Source organism: Salmo salar, chromosome 01, assembly GCF_965601325.2.
Source record: "Salmo salar chromosome 01, fSalSal1, whole genome shotgun sequence".
Classification (NCBI taxonomy): Eukaryota; Metazoa; Chordata; class Actinopteri; order Salmoniformes; family Salmonidae; genus Salmo; species Salmo salar.
In genome coordinates, this window is record NC_138291.1 from 82,064,216 (window position 1) to 82,085,466 (window position 21,251).

Sequence of the window (21,251 nt, forward strand, 5' to 3'; positions counted from 1 at the left end):
AAATGTAACCGCTTTGTCAGATTTCAAAAAAGGTTCACGGCGAAAGCACAATTTGCAATAATCTGAGTACAGCCCAGAAGACACCAACAACTAGCAAACAGAAACCCGCCATCTTGGAGTCAATAACACTAAGAAATTCCATTAGAAATATTCACTTACCTTTGATTATCTTCATCAGAAGGCACTCCCAGGTACCCCAGCTCCCCAATAAATGTTCGATAAAGTCCATATTTATGTCCAAATACATCCATTTTGTTCACGTGTTAGGTTCACTATCCAAATCCACAATGCGCATGCTTACGAAAAGTCTAAAAAGTTATACTACAGTTTGTAGAAACATGTCAAACGATGTATAGAATCAATCTTTAGGTTGTTTTTAACATATATCTTCAATAAAATTCCAACCGGACTTATCCGTTCTCTTTAGGAGTGAATATGAACTCAGCTCGCTCCCAAGTCCTTGCGCGTGACTGAGCCCATGCCTTATTTTACATTTAAGTCATTTAGCAGACGCTCTTATCCAGAGCGACTTACAAATTGGTGCATTCACCTTATGATATCCAGTGGAACAACCACTTTACAATAGTGCATCTAAATCTTTTAGGGGGGGGGTTAGAAGGATTACTTTATCCTATCCTAGGTATTCCTTAAAGAGGTGGGGTGTCAGGTGTCTCCGGAAGGTGGTGATTGACTCCGCTGTCCTGGCATCGTGAGGGAGCTTGTTCCACCATAGGGGTGCCAGAGCAGCGAACAGTTTTGACTGGGCTGAGCGGGAACTGTGCTTCCTCAGAGGTAGGGGGGCCAGCAGGCCAGAGGTGGATGAGCGCAGTGCCCTCGTTTGGGTGTAGGGACTGATCAGAGCCTGAAGGTACGGAGGTGCCGTTCCCCTCACGGCTCCGTAGGCAAGCACCATGGTCTTGTAGCGGATGCGAGCTTCAACTGGAAGCCAGTGGAGAGAGCGGAGGAGCGGGGTGACGTGAGAGAACTTGGGAAGGTTGAACACCAGACGGGCTGCGGCGTTCTGGATGAGTTGTAGGGGTTTAATGGCACAGGCAGGGAGCCCAGCCAACAGCGAGTTGCAGTAATCCAGACGGGAGATGACAAGTGCCTGGATTAGGACCTGCGCCGCTTCCTGTGTGAGGCAGGGTCGTACTCTGCGAATGTTGTAGAGCATGAACCTACAGGATCGGGTCACTGCCTTGATGTTAGTGGAGAACGACAGGGTGTTGTCCAGGGTCACGCCAAGGTTCTTAGCACTCTGGGAGGAGGACACAATGGAGTTGTCAACCGTGATGGCGAGATCATGGAACGGGCAGTCCTTCCCCGGGAGGAAAAGCAGCTCCGTCTTGCTGAGGTTCAGCTTGAGGTGGTGATCCGTCATCCACACTGATATGTCTGCCAGACATGCAGAGATGCGATTCGCCACCTGGTTATCAGAAGGGGGAAAGGAGAAGATTAATTGTGTGTCGTCTGCATAGCAATGATAGGAGAGACCATGTGAGGATATGACAGAGCCAAGTGACTTGGTGTATAGTGAGAATAGGAGAGGGCCTAGAACAGAGCCCTGGGGGACACCAGTGGTGAGAGCACGTGGTGCGGAGACAGATTCTCGCCACGCCACCTGGTAGGAGCGACCTGTCAGGTAGGATGCAATCCAAGCGTGGGCCGCGCCAGAGATGCCCAACTCGGAGAGGGTGGAGAGGAGGATCTGGTGGTTCACAGTATCAAAGGCAGCAGATAGGTCTAGAAGGATGAGAGCAGAGGAGAGAGAGTTAGCTTTAGCAGTGCGGAGAGTCTCCGTGACACAGAGAAGAGCAGTCTCAGTTGAATGACCAATCTTGAAACCTGACTGATTTGGATCAAGAAGGTCATTCTGAGAGAGATAGCAAGAGAGCTGGCCAAGGACGGCACGTTCAAGAGTTTTGGAGAGAAAAGAAAGAAGGGATACTGGTCTGTAGTTGTTGACATCGGAGGGATCGAGTGTAGGTTTTTTCAGAAGGGGTGCAACTCTCACTCTCTTGAAGACGGAAGGGACGTAGCCAGCGGTCAAGGATGAGTTGATGAGCGAGGTGAGGTAAGGGAGAAGGTCTCCGGAAATGGTCTGGAGAAGAGAGGAGGGGATAGGGTCAAGCGGGCAGGTTGTTGGGCGGCCGGCCGTCACAAGACGTGAGATTTCATCTGGAGAGAGAGGGGAGAAAGAGGTCAAAGCACAGGGTAGGGCAGTGTGAGCAGGACCAGCGGTGTCGTTTGACTTAACAAACGAGGATCGGATGTCGTCAACCTTCTTTTCAAAATGGTTGACGAATGGGACACCTACATCCTTGGGCTGTTATTCCCATCAAATTCACCATAGAATCCTCAAACAATGTTCTAAAGACTGTTGACATCTAGTGAAAGCTTTAGGAAGTGCAAAATGAACCCATAGTCACTGTATATTAGAAAGGCAATCACTTGAAAAAACTACAACCTCAGATTTTCCACTTCATGGTTGGATTTTTCTCAGGTTTTTGCCTGCCATATGAGTTCTGTTATACTCACAGACATCATTCAAACAGTTTTAGAAACGTCAGAGAGTTTTCTATCCAAATCTACTAATAATCATATTCTTGTTTCTGGGCCAGAGTAGTAACCAGTTTAATTTGGGTACGTTTTTCATCCGGCCGTGAAAATACTGCCCCCTATCCCTAAGAGACACTATTCAGCACTTTACTCCTTAAAACCTCTCTATGGTCGGCAGGACGAAATCGTCCCACCTACTCAACAGCCAGTTGAATCCCGTGGCGCGTTATTCAAATACCTTAGAAATGCTATTACTTCAATTTCTCAAACATATGACTATTTTACACCATTTTAAAGACAAGACTCTCGTTAATCTAACCACACTGTCCGATTTCAAAAAGGCTTTACAACGAAAGCAAAACATTAGATTATGTCAGCAGAGTAGCACTAACCTTTGATCTTCATCAGATGACAACCCTAGGACATTATGTTATACAATACATGCATGTTTTGTTCAATCAAGTTCATATTTATATCAAAAACCAGCTTTTTACATTAGCATGTGACGTTCAGAACTAGCATACCCCCCGCAAACATCCGGTGAATTTACTAAATTACTCACGATAAACGTTCACAAAAAACATAACAATTATTTTAAGAATTATAGATACAGAACTCCTCTATGCACTCGCTATGTCCGATTTTAAAATAGCTTTTCGGTGAAAGCACATTTTGCAATATTCTCAGTAGATAGCCCGGCATCACAGGGCTAGCTATTTAGACACCCACCAAGTTTAGCACTCACCAAAATCAGATTTACTATAAGAAAAATGTTATTACCTTTGCTGTCTTCGTCAGAATGCACTCCCAGGACGTCTACTTCAATAACAAATGTTGGTTTGGTTCAAAATAATCCATAGTTATGTTCAAATATCCTCTGTTTTGTTCGTGCGTTCAAGACACTATCCGAATGGTAAAGAAGGGTGACGCGCACAACGCATTTCGTGACAAAAAAATTCTAAATATTCCATTACTGTACTTCGAAGCATGTCAACCGCTGTTTAAAATCAATTTTTATGCCATTTTTCTCGTAAAAAAGCGATAATATTCCGACCGGGAATCTGTGTTTAGGTTCAAAGATGATAGAAAATAAAAACATGGGGTCGACTCGTGCACGCGCCTCAGCCCATTGTCCTCTGATAGAGCACTTGCCAAAAGCGCTAATGTGTTTCAGCCTGGGGCTGGAATTACATCATTCAGCTTTTTCCCGCCTTCTGAGAGCCTATGGGAGCCGTAGGAAGTGTCACGTTACAGCAAAGATCCTCAGTCTTCAATAAACAGAGTCAAGAAGCTCAAGGAATGGTCAGAGAGGGCACTTCCTGTAAGGAATCTTCTCAGGTTTTTGCCTGCCATATGAGTTCTGTTATACTCACAGACACCATTCAAACAGTTTTAGAAACTTTAGGGTGTTTTCTATCCAAAACCAATAATTATATGCATATTCTAGTTTCTGGGCAGTAGTAATAACCAGATTAAATCGGGTACGTTTTTTATCCGGCCGTGTAAATACTGCCCCCTACCCCCAACAGGTTAACAACACGATCATTTCACTTGATTTTTACAATGCCTTCAGAAAGTATTCAGACCCCTTGACTTTTTCCATATTTTGTTATGTTACTTATTCTAAAACTTTTTAAATAAAACATTTTCCTCAGCAATCTACACACAATACCCCATCATGACGAAATGAAACATTTTTTATTTGTTTTAGCAAATGTATTGAAAATGAACCAGAAATACCTTATTTATATACAGTACCAGTCAAACGTTTGGACACAGCTACTCATTCAAGGGTTTTCTTTATTTTTACTATTTTCTACATTCTAGAATAATAGTGAAGACATAAAAACTATGAAATAACACATGGAATCATGTCCCACAGTTGACAGTTCATGTCAGAGCAAAAACCAAGGCATGAGGTTAAAGGAATTATCCTTAGAGCTCCGAGACAGGATTGTGTCGAGGCACAGATATGGGGAAGGGTACCAAAACATTTCTGCATTATTGAAGGTCCCCAAGAACACAGTGGCCTCCATCATTCTTTAATGGAAGAAGTTTGGAACCACCGAGGCTCTTCCTAGAGCTGGCCACCCGGCCACACTGGGCAATCAGCGGAGAAGGGCCTTGGTCAGGGAGGTGACCAAGAACCCGATGGTCACTCTGACAGAGTTCCAGAGTTCCTCTGTGGAGATGGGAGAACCTTCCAGAAGGACAACCATCTCTGCAGCACTCCACCAATCAGGCCTTTATGGTAGAGTGGCCAGACGGAAGCCGCTCCTCAGTAAATGGCACATGACAGTCCGCTTGGAGTTTGCCAAAAGGCACCTAAAGACTCTCAGACCATGAGAAACCAGATTCTCTGGTCTGATGAAACCAAGATTGAACTCTTTGGCCTGAATGCCAAGAGTAATGTCTGGAGGAAACCTGGCACCATCCCTACGGTGAAGCATGGTGGTGGCAGCATCATGCTGTGGGGATGTTTTTCAGTGGCAGGGACTGGGAGACTAGTCAGGATTGAGGCAAAGATGAATGGAGCAAAGTACAGAGAGATCCCTGATGAAAACCTGCTCCAGAGCGTTCAGGACCTCAGACTGGGGCGAAGGTTTACCTTCCAACAGGACAATGACCCTAAGCACACAGCCAAGACAACGCAGGAGTGGCTTTGGGACAAGTCTCTGAATGTCCTTGAGTGGCCCAGCCAGATCCCAGACTTGAACCCGATCGAACATCTCCGGAGAGACCTGAAAATAGCTGTGCAGCAACGCTCCCCATCCGACCTGACATAGCTTGAGAGGATCTACAGATAGGAATGGGAGAAACTCCCCAAATACAGATGTGCCAAGCTTGTAGCGTCATACCCAAGAGGAGTTGATGTTGTAATCCCTGCCAAAGGTGCTTCAACAAGGAACTGAGTAAATGTTCTGAATACCTATGTAAATGTTATATTTCAGTTTTTTATTTGTAATAAATAAGCCAACATTTCTAAAAACCTCTTGCTTTGTCATTATGAGGTATTGTGTGTTCCTTGATGAGGGGGAAAAAACAATTTAATCAATTTTAGAATAAGGCTGTAACGTAAGAAAATTTGGAAAAAGTCAAGAGGTCACAATAGTTTTCAAAGTGCGTATGTTACGTAATTTACGAAAAGGGTTTTGATACCCTTATGCTAACCTGAAATGCAATCTTTGTACAAATGTGTTATACCCTTTCATTCTTTGGCCCTGCCATCAACACTGCAATTTTAATAGCAAACCATTCAACATTTCTCACATACAAAAAATTCTTCCTCAGCTTTTGGATTTTGTACAACAGCCATCTGAGGAGGTTCTATTCTAATCAGGTAAGTTTTGGCCACTGAAAATGGCCTACAGCTAAAACCTATCCAGAGGAATAATTGGGCCCTTCAGCCATCTTTGTGCTGTCACATTTAAGAGATACTCCTTGGGAATTGGATGCTCATTTCAGAAATAGTGCTCTGTGCCCCCAGGACAGAACCAACCTTTGCTGTGACACAACAAACAATCTTTTTTGTTGTTGTTTACATCCCAATCAAGGAGGTATCCTGCAAGGATGACACACTTACTCATACATATACAGCCTCTGTGTCATCCAGATTACTAATAGAGACCCACTGGGCAAAAACTGGTTGAATCAATGTTGTTTCCATGCCGTGTTAACAAACAAATATATCTGATGATGTTGATTCAACGTGGAAAACTGATTGGATTTTTAAAAAGTCATCAACGTAAGGGAATTTTATGTTTTTCACCCATTTTTTTTCACCTAAATTCAATGAAATTGTGAATTTTTTGTTGATTTCACGTTTAATCCAGGTTAGTTGACAACTCAAATGTAAACTAAAAGTTGAACTGATGTCTGTGCCCAGTGGAGAGTGGGGAATGGGCTCCTCTTGTTTCCCCCCCCCCCCCCCACAAGCTAACGCAACCAACACAATCTCCCCCCTTAGTAAGTAGTGGAGTGGGCTATATATTTCAGCCAACACTATTCCACTCTGCTTCATCATAACTGTCAGGAGGATCCTCATCCCCACCACCACTGATGGGTGTTCAGAGGACATCAAGCCTTTAGAATGATGTCTAACGTATTAACATTAGTATTCAGTGTGTGTCATACTACTGTCAAGTCTTGAAAAATAATGTCAATTATATATATATATATATATATATATATATATATATATATATATATATATATATATATATATATATATATATAAATGAATAAGTGATATTTCCTATATCAGAAGTGGACCATATTTCATGATAACACTATGGTGCTTCTGGTGTTGCAGCTGCCAGTGTTTTTCCCTCAGTTGGGTTTTGGTTGAGTCAGCACATTTGTCATGTTTGTCTGATGGTGTATGTATTCTAAAAGAGGTATCTTCATCTAATCTGTTGACATGGCTACTGTAAAGCAACAAAGGATGCATTAGTTGGCCTATGTATAGATGAAAAACTGATCGGTTTACTCACTCATACACTCAAGCAACTTAACAATTGATTTCCCTAGAGCAGTTAATTTACATCCAAGGACATAAGCACTGGTTGCGAAGAGATCCTTTTCATATTTCTTCGGTTGCTTCAGTTTGTCTGTGTTTGTCCAATGCCCAAAATAGTACAATGCTGCCAAATGTGATTGTTGTAGAAGATGCATATGATATTAAGAGAAAGTGCACATTGAATCTGCCATTTCAATTTTGAAATTGATTTTTTATCTGTCTGCCCTCCATTTACAGTGTTCTACCTGGTTGCTTGTCACCCAGTCTGGCGAGGTGGGTCCATGCTTCTGAAAAGGTTACCAACCTGTGTCCTATATTCTGTGGCATTCTACACTGAACCAAAATATAAACGCAACATGTAAAGTGTTGGTCCCATGTTTCATGAGCTGAAATAAAGATCTCCCAAATTTTCTACACGCACAAAAAGCTTATATTTCTCTAAAATGTTGTGCACACAAATGTTTACATCTCTGTTAGTGAGCATTTCTCCTTTGCCAAAATAATCTATCCACCTGACAGGCGTGGCATATCATGAAGATGATTAAACAGCACGATCATTACATAGGTGCACCTTTTGTTGGGGGCAATAAAAGGCCACTCTAAAATGTGCAGTTTTGTCACACAACACAATGTCACAGATGTCTCAAGTTTTGAAGGAACGTACAATTCACATGCTGACTGCAGGAATGTCCACCAGAGCTGTTGCCAGACAGTTGAATGTTAATTTCTCTACCATAAGCCGCCTCCAACGTCATTTTAGAGAATTTATCAGTACGTCTAACCGGCCTCACAAGTTCCCACCAATATCTAGCAACTTCGAACGGCCATTGAAGAGAAGTGGACAACATTCCACAGGCCACAATCAACAGCCTGATCAACTCTATGCAAAGGAGATGTGTCGCGCTGCATGAGGCAAATGGTGGTCACACCATATACTGATTGGTTTTCTGATCCAAGCCCCTACATTTTTTTAGGTATCTGTGACCAATAGATGCATATCTGTATTCCCTGTCATGTGAAATCCATAGATTAGGGCCTGATGCATTTATTTCAACAGACTGATTTCCTTATATGAACTTTAACTTAGTAAAATCTTTGAAATTGTTGCGTTTATGTTTTTGTTCAGTATAATTACCTGGGAGATTACATCTCCCTGTCAACTGGATCCCCTTCTCCCAGTGTGTCTGTTTCCATAACGAACATCCCTCAACAGGCAGCAGAATATGAGTCAACACCCGTTTCAACCTAATGGTCCTCCTGATGCAGCTCACTCAAAGGGCCTCTTTCATATCTTCTGACATGAGGTGACTGAGGAGATATGCCTCTCTCCTACCTGCAGGTTTAATAACTCTGGTTCTCTCCAAGATTGCTCTGTCCGATGCGGCTGGCCTAGAGGATGTGATTAATCGCATGAATTAACAGCATGTGGGATGAATCATATGGTTAATAACATCTGTACTTGCCTAGCACTGACTTTGAAGGTAGCTGCTCTATTGAGGAAAAGTTTGACTGACTACGACTGTGAAATGTGGTTATCTTACCCAGCTACCTTAAGATGAATGTAAATATAGATGACTAACGTGTAATGTAATATAATGTAAATTCGCTCACTGCCCTCACTCCAGCTTGCTGTTTTGAGTCACTCCACTCTCTGTTCCAATGTCACCCTGGGATGCCAAGAACCGAGTGACGCACTTCTGTTTGCTTCACAATTAGTTGTCGTTGTACCATACTGTTTGAACTGGGAGATTAAGAGGCATGACAAGTGTGGTAAGATTAGAATCATGGGTGTGCATTTTTCTGTTTAATAAAACAGCAACAGACAACAATCGAGACTAGAATGACCTTGAAAACAGGACTTCGGTAGCAACCACATAAACTTTCATCCATCATGAAATGGCGTTACAACTAACTTATAGGAAATGATGAGCTTTCCTTTTTAAATTTGATCAATGTATGTGAATGAAAGGCATGAAAAATGTTATCTGACGATAGAGCATTTGTTAATATACTGAGAAATTGTTTATTTGATTAATGTTTAATACAGTGATCTGGTGCCTCATTGATTTTGGACCATGTCAGGTATAAACCACTCAGGTATATATAATTACTTACATTTTCATTAAAAAGCAAAATCCCACCAGTAACCCTCTTTGCTCTACTAATTCTCTGCCGGTCTGGAGAACAGAAAGATTTATGTAAGAGAATGTGGAGGAGCGAATGCAATCAGCTGAATGGGCATGCTTTCATGTTTTCCTCTGATAACAGGAAAAGGACACACTTCAGTGTTTGCACTGTTTACTTACAACCTTGAGTGGTAGGACCAGTTAGCGTTTCATTATATTTTTTCTGTTAGTGTGATTAGTCTGTAGCACTAGCCTGAAGACAAACTAATGTTCTCTCCCAACCCTAACCCTAGGGACTGCCAGGGGGTCTAGACCAGCGATCATCAACTTATTTTTTTATTGAGCGGTTGGTCAGGGGGCCAGAACATACAATCTTTGGACTGCAAATTGACCGCAAGAATCCAAAACAGATATAATATTGGACTAAAACATAATAATTTCAAAATGTGCTTACATTTGTATACGATCACATAGCCTATATCTCTCTATTTATTTTTATTTTTATTTAACCTTTATTTAACCAGGTAGGCTAGTTGAGAACAAGTTCTCATTTGCAACTGCGACCTGGACAAGATAAAGCAAAGCAGTTCGACATATACAACAACACAGAGTTACACATGGAATAAACAAACATACAATCAATAATACAGTAGAAAAGTCTATATACAGCATGTGGAAATTAGGAAGGATAAGGGAGGTAAGGCAATAAATAGGCCATGGTGGCGAAGGAATTACAATATAGCAATTAAACACTAGAATGGTAGAATGTGCAGAATATGAATGTGCAAGTAGAGATAGTGGGGTGCAAAGGAGCAAGATAAATAAATAAATACAGTATGGGGATGAGGTAGATTGAATGGGCTATTTACAGATGGGCTATGTACAGGTGCAGTGATCTGTGAGCTGCTCTGACAGCTGGTGCTTAAAGCTAGTGAGGGAGATAAGAGTCTCCAGCTTTAGTGATTTTTGCAGTTCGTTCCAGTCATTTGCAGCAGAGAACTGGAAGGAGAGGCGGCCAAAGGAAGAATTGGCTTTGGGGGTGACCAGTGAGATATACCTGCTGGAGCGCATGCTACGGGTGGGTGCTGCTATGGTGACCAGTGAGCTGATCTATTATGGGTGGGAATACTTTTGAACAGATTTCCAAAATTAAAATCACTTGGAGCTGATATGCTAGTGTTTTTACAGTCTTTTATGTACAACAATAAAAAAAATAAAAACAGTAATTAATTAATGAGAGCCTGTGTTTACTGTTTACCACCGAAGTGGTCGACATTTAAAAAAGTAATCTGTAAAAGAGATGGGATGAAGTTAAATGGGTAAGTTTTACATAATGGTGATCTTTAAATAGTTGGACATAGCCTTAATTAAATGTTAAGGCATTCTTAATAATGGACCACTAACCTGCAGGGGTACTGCCAACTTTTCCATGATTAAACCTATCCTTGCAGGTTGAAATACATAGGGCAAGTTGACATCTGTCTGATGTCATCTTAGCTGATATAATGTTAAACATTAGCAGAATTTTTATTGAGTATTTGTTTGAATAAGGATCTTATTAAGTGATCTATGGGTAGTGTTATACTAGTGATTTAGATTACAAATGTCTAAACATTTTCATATAATGCATCAGCACCACAAATATGGAATGTTTTGATGTCTGACACAGATAATCATGCCTGAAAGAAGATAAATGTCAGATTACGTTTAACACTGTATTGCCAATGTTGAATATACACACCAAATGTGTCTATTTATCTATCTAAAGACCAATTACTGCGCTCTGTGACCTTTGCATATTTAGAGAATGGAGCGTGCCCAGAAATGAAATGACTAAACCAATTGAGACCTCATGTTAAATACCAACCACCAGTCTTCTTCTGTTTTCTTGTATGAGCAGTGCCATACATACACATAGTTATTGACATACAGAAGTTGGCATCTCCAAGACTTACTCATGCCTGTGATGACACTTCACTTATCAACAAGATGGAAAAATGTATTTTTTTAAATCCAACTTGTTATGGCTTTGCATCACATGTTTGGAGAGTTACTTATCCAATAGAACTCAGAGAGTATTCTTCAATGGAAGCTTCTAAAACATCAGACATGTATAGTGCGGTATACCTCAGGTTACTCTTTTCCATTTTTACGAATGATTTGTCACTTGTCTTACAAGAAGCTAAAATGACTACTGTATGTATGCTGATGATTGCAGACTCTACACATTAGTACCTACAGCCAGTGAGATCCCTGAGACTCTTAGCAAGGAGTTACAGTTAGTGTCAGAATGGGTAAATAACAATAAACTGGTCTTAATTCATCTAAAACCAAAAGCATTGTTTTGGTTAAATGCATTCTCTTAGACCTGAACCTCAACTGGAGGTGTGCATAAAGGGTGTGACCACTGAACAAGATGAAGAAGCTGAACTCCTAGGTGTAGCATTGGATGATCAGTTATCATGATCAAGTCATAATTACAGTTTTTGCGAAGATGGGAAGAGGTATATATGTCTGTTGACACAAAGATCAACTGTCCTAATTGTTCAGGCTTTGATCTTGTCCAATCTTGATTACTGTCTGGTAATATGATCAGGTGCAGCAAAGAAAGACCTGGCAAAGCTGCAGCTGGCTCAAAACAAAGCAGCACGCCTTGCCCTTAACTGCACACACAGAACTAACAACATCGTACATGATAGACTTTCATGTTTGAGGGTTGAGGAGAAATTGACTGCTTCTCTTTTAGTATTTTTAAGAAACATTTGTGTGTTGAAAATGCCTAACCACTTGTACAATCTATTTGCATACACTTCAAACAGACATACAGTACATACCCCATCAGACACGTCACTATGGTTTCACGGTACCCAAACCAAAAACAGATGTAATTCATCACTTAGTTATGTATAGAGCCATGTCATCATGGAATGCTCTGCCACCAGAGGTTACTCAGGCAAAAAGCAAATGTAGCTATAAAAAACATATTGTATCACAGTGCCACTCCTCTTTCTAAAGATCTAATTTAACTGTACTGTATATAAGAATATGAATATGTATATATGAAGTGTGTAAATAGTATTTTTGTTGTCTCTTGATGTCTTTCCTATATATAACTCTTATTTTACTTTTTATTAATTTAATATCTTAGGTTGTTCTTGTCTCTTGCTGTTCTATACTTTGTCATGTATTTGTACGTTTTATGTGGACCCCAGGAAGTAGCTAATGGGGTAGCTAATGGGTATCCTAATAAACTGTACTGTACTGTACTGTACAGTACACTGACTGGTCAACAGAATAGATGTTTGCTAGCAATGGGTTCCAATGGGTTTTAGCAATAGAATACCACCCAGAGGCCTTTTAGGTGCTGATAGATTACTGGATTGGCCCTGTCCATACATTTTCTGTGACAGCTCATTTATAGCAAAGGTAAAGATATAGTCTCCCATACCCCTGGGTAAAGCTGCAACCAGAGATGTAGGTGGAAAATAAGACACAGTGGGTTACGTTGACATACTCAAACAGGTAGTTAACAGAGATTATCTCGCTCCTTATATGTATTGGTCCCACTGGCATACTTTTGTTTGAGTCACCCTGAAGCCTATAAAAACAATACCATATATGACTGTCAATGGTATTGCTGGAGAAAGACTTTGAGCATTTTGTTTCTGTGGACATGGTTGTGACTTATAAAATGTGTTAAAATGACTACCTGTTTCATCAAAAACGAAACTACTTTGTTCATGAATGATTATTAGTCGATGTCGATGACTAATAATGTTACTATTAGCAGTGTGTTATTACCAGTAGTCTGGGCCCTTTCATGGCAACGGGTGAACAGTATCTGAATTGCTCTCATATTTCGTATTATATTTTGTCAAAGAATGACAAGGCATAATAGGAAAGCTGAGTGCAATTCAGATACTTTTCAACCAATAAAGGCCTGTGTGTTGTTACAGTTACCTAATTTTAAATCCCCTTATCAAGGGGATTTACCTCTGGGGGATTTACCTCTGTCCTCAGATCGAGGCTCCCTGCCTACCTGATAAATGACCTGCTGCTGACCGACTCCATAGCCTTTATTGACAGGTAACTGTCACAACACACAGGGCCTATTGATCGCTCAAGTATGGAAAGCTGTAACGGTTGTCGTTGGATAAAGTGGACCAAAACGCAGCAGGAATATGTGCACTCATCTTCTTTTATTAAGGAAAGAAGGAAAAACCAAAATAAACACACCGACGAATAGACAGTCCTGTAAGGCCATAAGCTATACATGGAACAATCTCCCACAAACTACAAAACAAAACACATACCTATATATAGGACTCTCAATCAGAGGCAACTAAAAACACCTGCCTCCAATTGAGAGTCCAACACCCAAACCTAGACATAGAAATACAAAGAACTAGAAAGAACATAGAAATAGAAACATAGAACATAACCCAAAACCCCCCGGAATACATAAATCAAATACCCTACTAAACAAACCATCACCCCGAATCATACAAAACAAATACCCTTCTGCCACGTCCTGACCAAACTACAATACAAATAATACCTAAATACTGGTCAGGACGTGACAGAAAGCCTTTAGATTAATTACCCACCAGCCACCACCCTGGCCAAATAGCTACTAGTGTTATTCTGATGATCCAATAAACAGAAGAAAAGGATTGCTTGAATTGATGTGACAGGGTAGAAACCACTATTTTGGTAAACATTTCCCTGGGGACCCTATTTAGAGGAGGGCTTGCAGGAAACTATAAACATGTCCAGGGAAGCAGAAGACAACGAAAAATAGACCGGAAGTGGGTGTGCATTGAAAGAGGTCCAGCGTCAGAGAGACGAAATAACTGGAGAGCTGAAGGTTTTCCGCCGCGACGGGAGTCGAACAGAGTTGAGTTTTGTGGTCGTTTTTCTGTGTGTGGCCGGCCTGCTCATGCTCTCAAAATGTTGGCACCCGGAAAAGACACGTTTCTGAGGTGAGCAGGACGATTATGAGATGGAGTTACGTTGGGATGCCACCGGGCCGCAAGCAAAGTTGAGAGGAGGAATTTTGGGGCAGGGAAACAGAAAGGTGGATTTCTGAGGAGCAATGGAGGGGAAGAAAGGAAGAAGAGGTTGAAGAGAATGAGGAAAGCAGAGGTTGGATTTCAATTTGAGGAAGATGGCGATAAAATGGAGATGGGTTGTCGAAGGGGATTGGTGTCAAGTGCAAACAAAGTGAGCCGTGCGCCAGACCGAGTTCTGTAGGTAAAATGGAGGTGAATGAGGGCGAGTTAAGTGAGGTGGAAGATGTGGTGAAGAGCTCGGAACCCGAGCCTGACATCAATGGACATAATAAAGAAGAATCTGGTCCAGTAGGAGTGACATTTTTGGAAAAAGTGGATCCTTGCCTTTTGACAGATCCATTTGTGGTTTCAGGGTGGGTGGGAAAGGAGGTAGGTGCAGTTGCATCAGTGAAGGTAACCTGTAGTGGACTTGTAATATTTGTTTGTGTTTCTTATGACCAGAGGGAGCGGGCGCTCCATGTCACGCAACTTGGGTCGAGTTCTATTCCTTGCTTTGCTCTTAGGAACAGGGCACCATTGAAAGGAGTGATTTCTAGGGTAGCGTTAAGTGTGGAGGTGGAGCAATTGAAGTTGAAAATTCCCAGTGTTTGTTGCGACGCAGAATGGTGGTGAGCGTGGTGAAACAGAGCAGTCAATGTCAGTCCTTTTGAGTTTTGAGTCAGAGTCTTTACCCGACAAAGTCATGTTAGGAAATATCAGATATCCTGTTAGAGATTTTGTGCCAAATCCACTGTGCTGTTTTAGGTGCAACGTTTATGGTCATGTCGCAGCAGTTTGTAGGAGGGAGATTCCAACATGTGGAAAGTGTGCAGGAGGGCAGTGGATAAAGTTGTGTGTGTCAACTGTAAGGGTGCCCATGTTGCTGGGGATCAGAAGTGTCCGGTGCAAGAAGGGCAGGTTGAGGTGGCTAGAGTAAGAGTAGTGCAGAAGGTGTCGTAGTTCGTCTTTTAAAAGTTGCAGCGTACTGCAGCACAGCTTACGTGGTGCCGCAGAATTCTATGGCATGTTATTTAATAAGTGCCAACGACTGGTACCATTAATGCTAGTTAGTGATAGTTTGACCACCAGAGGGCATCTTTGAGAAGCATTTGACAGCCTTCAATAGTTGCTATACTAAAGAATTTAAAACCTTTATTTGTAAGAACATAGTATATGGAACTGATTTTAAGATATTTTACTTAATTAATTTGATTAATATTATGGAGTTTCTATTCCAAGAAAAACGAAAAACCCTCTGGGTTTCCGTTAGGATGGAATGGAAAATATGGTGCTGTACAACGTGACTGTTGAGTGTAGGCTACAGTACTTCGCTATTTAGCTAAAGAATCCCATGTCGTGCGGGAGACCGGGGTTCAATTCCCCTTGTAAATAAGAATTTGTTCTTAACTGACTTGCCTACTCAATCAGAGATTCAGTAGAAATAACAATCTCATTGATTTTTCAAGACCAGTCCCCATGCTTGTCTCAGAGCAGAGCGAAACGGTGCTAAAATAGTTGTAGGCTTTTGCTTCTAACTTCAATATGCTCTTTAAATAAATAAGACCTACACCACATTACTCAACACTAGTGAGACTCATGTCGCCTACAGTATATCGAAAAATATGACGTGACTCTCCACCAATAATTACATATTTATTTTACCTTTATTTAACTAGGCAAGTCAGTTAAGAACAAATTCTTATTTACAATGACGGCCTACCACGGCCAAACTCGGAAGATGCTGGGCCAATTGTGCGCCGCCCTATGGGACTCCCAATCACGGCCAGATGTGATACAGCCTGGATTCGAACTAGTTCGCTGCGCCACTCGGGAGCCCACCACTGGTACCATGTAGAGGATTGGAGGATATTTCTGTAATTCAGTGATATTTATTCCCATAGTAATTCTTTACCGATCCATAACTAAATAAACATCGGCATTTTGAAAGAGTATTTTTATAATTATTTTATTAACGAAAGTATAAAGATGCCATTATTAGTTACGTTGTTTTAGTTTGAACGTGCAGACTGGCACTAAGAACAGCGGGAATGTTTCCCTAGTCAGCTCCAGTATTAGTGCAATGCCCCTGAAAGTGTTGCTCTGTGCTACCCAGTGTGGCGGGGTGGGGGTCCACTCCCCCTCTCCCTTATCTCTCGTCCTCCTCCTCCTCCCTTCCCCATGGGCTAGGTCGGTCTTCTGTGCGTCTTCTGTGGGCTCTGCGGCCCATCCCGTGCCCCCTGCCCTCGCCTTGAACCTCGCACTCTTTCAGTGGATACAGCTGGAGAACTGCAAGGCAATCCCATTGTGCGCCACTTGGGAGCCATGACCAATATGACCAATATATATTGTCCTGCTAATAACAGGGTTAATAATATATCTGTGAGAATATCCAAGGGGCTTTTATATAATTCTAAATTAATAATAATAATAATCACTTTATAATATAATATAACAATATATAACAATATAATATATAACAATATAATATAACAATATTTTGGAGAATATTTTGTTTTCAAATAGTGTAAAATGAGCGAGAAAAAGGCCATTCTTGAACATGGGTTGAGACATTGTTACTAATTTGTAAATGATGCCAGTTTGTTATTTAGAATTATCTCCCGGCCACATGCAAGCTGCATGCCCTGCTCCTCGGTGGACCCGTAAGGCTGTGCCGCCAACCATCACTTCCGAATCCCGGTTATTCAACCATCGCCCATACAGTATTTCATTTATTACATTCCGTATTCATTTCCATTCACATTGAGTAGTTGATAAAAGCTGCTTGCCACTCCTCATTATGCCATTAATTAAAGCTTGTCCAGGTGATGTGTTCCACAGGCTGTGACGGCAGGCCACATAGTATCAGGTTGTTGCAAATTTGCCATATATTGGCCACATCCTATCATCCTGCAGACCTGCGTTCTCACTCTAGAAATGCCATCTTCATGTCATTGCATGGCATCCATCCAGCCATGATTGTTCTCGTTATTTTACCTTTGTAAAATATTGATAAGGGAATCTATATGCTTAAAGGTAATGATTAAAGAATTCCACCCTGAAACGTAACTATTAGTGATTATTAGTTTATGTAACATGTATAATGAATTAGAATGGTAAACTTCAGTGTGACTAAGGAGAGACCGAGAACCATTGAACTATGCATGACCCGACCTGGCTAGAAACTTCCGATAGGACAGGGTGTCCTTTCAAGGTTCCTCTAATCTCGGGGGAATGGAACTCTCGGCTTGGGAGTGATAAACAGTGGATACAACTCACCTAGTGTATGTATGTGCGTAGGATATCTACTGTTTGTGTGGAGGTATGTGCGTAAGTAGGGAGTGAATTATGTCTTTGTCTAATGGACTTCAGAGCGCTCTTGTGAATAAACTGTACGAACCTTTTGCATAAGCTGAGTCTTTGCCTAATTATTATTAAACCCAGGGTCTTACAAACCTCGGGGATCGGTCAAAGCTTATTGATTGTTAATTATTATCATTGGGATTGAAAATTCTCATGACAAATATTGTCAAATATTATACCTTTGTGCCCCTTTTCTTCCACTAATCTACATTTCCCTCTCTCCGGTCGGTTGAGTATGGCTGCCTGTCCCACCTGGACCACATCCCCCCCTCCACCCATGTTAACTACTGCATGGTGACACCATGCACCCAAGGGCTACTGTGACAACATCCCCTAGTACCTTCACTGCCACATATTCATTCCAACACCACCAACTCCGCCTCCAAGCCTTAGATGAGGCCTCAAAGACTTTGACCCAGGCCCCCAAACCAGCTCCGGACCTTGGCTTTTCACCTAGCCTCCGACTGAAGTTGTCCAGCCCACCCTGCCTGAATCTAGTTTTCCTCGACACCAGCTGTCCCTGTTGCATCCCCTGCACTGCCTCTGCTTGCTGGTCCACTCTGCCCCCCTTCCTTCGGCCGGCGTCCCCGTGCTCCAACAACCTGGTTACTACGTTTGCCTTCGGCGGCGGCTCACGCCCTCTCTCTGCCAGTAACTACTTCTCTCTTCACCTCCGGTCCCGCTGGTCCCGTGACTGGCACCCCTGAAGCGTCTCATCTTCCATCCCTACCAGCAATGAACTCTCACATCCCAGTTAGCTAAGCCAACTGCTCTTGCAGGGGTTTGGCCCCTGGTCCTATCAGCTGAGACCATCTCCTATATTAGTGAACCAACTGCCTCTTAGTCTTCAACTGCTGGCCACACTTCAGCCTTGCTGAATTGCGTCCCCCCCCCCCCCCCCCGGCCCATCACCACTGACATCCTGTCTGCCTGCATCCAGATGCTGAGACCAGGTTATGTCTCCAGCGCAGTCTCTCCACACTGGGATTGACATTATATTGCTTCCTGCTATGTTTGGAGTTAAAATCTTTATCTTCTATCATTTGGACCATGTTCCTTGACTTTTGGATTAAACAGTAGTTTTTTTTTTTTTTTTTTTTTTACATTTTTGCAAATTTAGCACAAAACCCCCCTGGAAATATCATATTTACATAAGCATTCAAGGCAGCGATTACAGCCTTGAGTCTTTTGGGGTATGACGCTACAAGCTTGGCACACCTGTATTTGGGGTGTTCCTCCCATTCTTCTCTGCAAATCGTCTCAAGCTCTGTCAGGTTAGATGGGGACTGTCGCTGCACAGCTATTTTCAGGTCTCTCCAGAGATGTTCAAGTCCAGGCTCTGGCTGTGCCACTCAAGGACATTCAGAGATTTGTCGCGAAACCCCTCCTGCATTGTGTTGGCTGTGTGCTTAGGGTGGTTGTCCTGTTTGAAGGTGAACCTTCACTCCAGTCTGAGGTCCTGAGCGCTCTGGAGCAAGTTTTCATGAAGGAACTCTCTGTACTTTGCTCCGTTCACCTTTCCCTCAATCCTGACGAGTCTCCCAGTCCCTCCCACTGACAAACATCCCCACAGCATGATGCTGCCACCACGCTTCACCATAGGGATGGTGCCAAGTTTCCTCCAGACGTGATGCTTGGCAATCAGGCCAAAGAATTCAAACTTGGTTTCATCAGACCAGAGAATCTTGTTTCTCATGGTCTGAGTGTCCTTTAGGTGCCTTTTGGCAAACTCCAAGTGGGGTGTCATTTTCCTTTTACTAAGGAGTGTCTTCTGTCTGGCTATTCTACCCTGTTCATCCACGACTGTGTGACCAAACACGGCTCCAACACCATCATTAAGTTTACTGACGACACAATAGTGGTAGGCCTGATCACTGACAACGATGTGTGGTGCCAGGACAACAACCTCTCCCTCAATGTGAGCAAGACAAAGGAGCTGATCGTGCACTACAGGAAAAGGCGGGCCAAACAGGCCCCTATTAACATCGACGGGGCTGTAGTAGAGTGGGTTGAGAGTTTCAAGTTCCTTAGTGTCCACATCACCAACGAACTATAAGCATTTCACGGCAAAGTCTACACTTGTTGTATTCGGCGCATGTGGCAAATAAAGTTTGATTTGATTTGAACCAGTTAAAAAGAGGATTAGCTCCCCAGCTGAGCCTGGTTCTTCAATTTTTGAAAAAAACAAAATTGTCACTGTCATTTCTGCTTGCTCTCCTGGGGTCTAAGGTTGAGTCCCTCTGTGGGTATCTCGTCCATATGCCTGTACTACCTCAACTATACTGAACAAAAATATAAACACAACATGTAAAGTGTTGGGCCCATGTTTCATTAACTGAAATAAAAGATCCCATAAATGTTCCATAAGTACAAATCTTATTTCTCCCAAATGTTGTGCACAAATGTGTTTATATCCCTGTTACTCATTTCTCCTTTGCCAAGACAATCCATCCACCTGACAGGTGTGGCATATCAAGAAGCTGATTACAGGATGATCATTACACAGTTGCCCCTTGTGCTGGGGACAATAAAAAGCCACTCTAAAATGTGCAGTTTTGTCACAATGCCACAGATTTCTCCAAGTTGAGGGTGCATGCAATTGGCATGCTGACTGAAGGAATGTCCACCATAGCTGTTGCCAGAGAATTGAATGTTAATTTCTCTACCATAAGCCACCTCCAATATCGTTTTAGAGAACTTGGCAGTACGTCCAACTGGCCTCACAACCGCAGACAACGTGTTACTGTCCCAGCCCAGGACCTCCACATACGGCGTCTTCACCTGCGGGATCATCCGAGACCAGCCACCCGGACAGCTGATGAAACTGAGGAATATTTCTGTCTGTAATTAAGGGGAAAAACTCATTCTGATTAGCTGGGCCTGGCTCCCAAGTGGGTGGGCCTATGCCCTCCCAGGCCCATCCATGGCTACGCCCCTGCCCAGTCCACTACCTGGATCCTTCATCTGCTGCCCTCTGCTTCATCCAGTCCATTCTCATTCCCCTCCTGAATCCTAATTCTCATTTCCATTCCCTCAAATATTCTAAACCCATTTCAATGTCTGGTCCTTAAACTCGTGAATTTCCATCAGTATTTGAGTCAACCAATATTCAGTATATGTATTGTTCTGTAAAGCCACTGCAATAATCTCCTTTTGGTTCCCAGTTGATTTGTGTTGGGAGGCTTTGGGGTTCAAGCAGTGTGATGGTGCCCTCCCTTAAGGTGATTATTTATCTATTGTGTATTTTTTTTAATTCTGTTTAACTTAATATGTAAGTTCAGTGGCTAATTGTTTTGTCTTTCATCAGGACAGTTTGTTACTGTTCTTGGTCAACAACTGTGAGCAGAGTAGTTGATTTCAAGCCATTTTGTGTACTCTTACTGTTTTCCTATTGCAAACCTTTAACATTCATTTAACTTTAGTTTTTTTTATCTGCCTAGAACATTCCACTTTTAAATGGGCCTAGAACCTGTGACTTTAAACAGATATTACATTGAGTCAAAGTTATTTAAACAAAAGGGCACTTACATTGCACTAAATAAAATGTTCAAACACTGGTTTATGAAGGGTGCATTAGTTGGAATGTGTGATCATGTTAGTGCCTGGCAGCTGACTTTGAATAGGAACCACAAATTA